At 39.7% G+C, this 2506-nt stretch overlaps 1 protein-coding gene across 1 annotated transcript in view; it reads right to left on the bottom strand.

The window, feature by feature from the left end:
- CENPL (centromere protein L) overlaps positions 1–2506 on the bottom strand; it is a 24628-nt gene that overhangs the window by 18337 nt on the left and 3785 nt on the right. The gene's annotated exons all lie outside the window — the stretch shown is intronic.

Here is a 2506-nt window from a genome sequence, read left to right on the forward strand (position 1 = left end):
GAATGATGCTAAAGCTGAAACTCCAATACTTCAGCCACCTCATGCGAAGAGTTGACTCATTGGAAAAGACTCTGATGCTGGGAGGGCTTGGGGGCAGGAGGAGAAGGAGACGACAGAGGATGAGATGGCTGGATGGCATCACCGACTCAATGGACATGAGTTTGGGTGAACTCTGGGAGTTGGTGATGGACAGGGAGGCCTGGCGTGCTGTGATTCATGGGGTCGCAAAGAGTCAGACACGACTGAGGGTTTGAACTGAACTGAACTGATGATTTAAAAGTTATAAAAATTATTTCCAAGTACTGGCACAGTTGTGCTTCCCCGGTGGCTACTGGTAAAGAATCCACCCACTAATACAAGAGATGAGTGTCAGGAAATCCCATGAGGTGGGCACGGCACCATACTCCAGTATTCTTGCCTGGATAATCCCATGGAGCCTGGTGTCCTACAGTCCATGGGGCCACAAGAGTTGGACTCTTAGCAACTAAACTACAATTGGCATAGTTACCCTTTTAAAATTTTTTTCACAGGAGTTTTTATTACTATATTTAAACTTCATTAGGTCAAAGTATGACACACTCTATTATCTTGCACAAAACTCCATACATAATTAAATACATAGTTCTCAAAGCTCCTGAGTGATAATGCCCAGAGCAAGATTATATACCATACAATTTAAATAGCAGCTACTGCAAAGCAAATTAGCTTTAAATCTGCACAGAATTCTATTCAAAAAGGAATTTCAATCAATATCACTTACAGAGAATGTTTTCTTTTTCAAATTTGTTATTTGGAATAATTTCTAACATTTATTGAGTATTCATCATGTCCCAGGTACTTTCCTAAACCCTTTAACAATCCTATGAGGTGAGTTATATATTCCCAGCTGACAGATGCAAAGACAAAGAAATCAAGTAACTTGCCACAGTCATGCAGTTAAAGATGCAAAAGCCAGAATTTAAATGCAGACAGTCTTAACACCAGAGTAGGTGCTCTTACCTCCTTGTTTCATGCCACTTTTCAGTAGGCATCAATTTCAAGACAAAATAAGCCTAACTAAATTTGACTCCTCTTAAAAGAGAAATGCTATAAATTCCAAAAAATCATTAAAGTCTATCTAGGTAAGAGAAAACTGGAGATACCAAGGGAACATTTCACATAAGGATGGGAATGATAAAGCACAGAAACAGCAAGGACCTAACAGAAGCAGAAGAGATTAAGAGGTGGTGGCCAGAAAACACAGAAGAACTATACAAAAAAGGTCTTAATGATCCTGGATAACCACAATGGTGTGTTAACTCACCTAGAGCCAGACATCCTGCAGTGTGAAGTCATGCGGGCCTTAGGAAGCATTACTACAAACAAAGCTAGAGGAGGTGATGGAATTCCATCTGAGCTATTTCAAATCCTTAAAAATGATGCTTTTACAGTGCTGCACTCAATATGTCAGCAAATTTAGAAAACTCAGCAGTGGCCATAGGACTGGAAAAGGTCAGTTTTCATTCTAATCTTAAAGAAGGGCAATGCCAAAGAATGTTCAAACTACCATACAATTGTACTCATTTCACATGCTAGTAAGATGATGTCAAAATCCTTCAAGCTAAGTTTCAACAGTACATGAAGGCAGAGGAACAAGAAATCAAATTGCCAACATTCACTGGATCACAGAGAAAGCAAGGGAATTCCAGAAAAACATCTACTTCTGTATCACTGACTATGCTAAAGCCTTTGTGTGGATCACAACAAACTGTGGAAAATTCTTAAAAAGATGGGAACACAAGACCACCTTACCTGTCTCCTGAGAAACCTGTATGTGGGTCAAGAAGCAACAATCAGAACAAGACATGGAACAAAGGATGGGTTCAAAATTGGGAAAGGAGTACAACAAAGCTGTTTATTGTCACCTTGCTTATTTAAATTCTATGCAGAGTACATCATGGGAAATGCGAGATTGGATGAATACCAAGCTGGAATCAAGATTACCTGGAGAAATATCAACAATCTCAGATATGCAGATGATACCACTCTAATGGCAAAAAGTGAAAGGGAACTAAAAAGTCTCTTAATGAGGGTGAAAGAACAGAGTGAAAAAAGCTGGCTTAAAACTCAACATTCAAAAAACTAAGATCATGGTATCTGGTCCCATCACTTCATGGCAAATAGAAGGGTGAAAAATGAAAGCAGTTGGAGAGGGTGTGGAGAAAAGGGAACCCTCTTACACTGTTGGTGGGAATGCAAACTAGTACAGCCACTATGGAGAACAGTGTGGAGATTCCTTAAAAAACTGGAAATAGAACTGCCTTATGATCCAGCAATCCCACTGCTGGGCATACACACTGAGGAAACCAGAAGGGAAAGAGACATGTGTACCCCAATGTTCATCACAGCACTGTTTATAATAGCCAGGACATGGAAGCAACCTAGATGTCCATCATCAGATGAATAGATAAGAAAGCTGTGGTACATATACACAATGGAGTATTACTCAGCCATTAAAAAGAATACA

Source organism: Bison bison, unplaced genomic scaffold (genome assembly GCF_000754665.1).
Source record: "Bison bison bison isolate TAMUID 2011002044 unplaced genomic scaffold, Bison_UMD1.0 scf7180017864289, whole genome shotgun sequence".
NCBI classification, from domain to species: domain Eukaryota; kingdom Metazoa; phylum Chordata; class Mammalia; order Artiodactyla; family Bovidae; genus Bison; species Bison bison.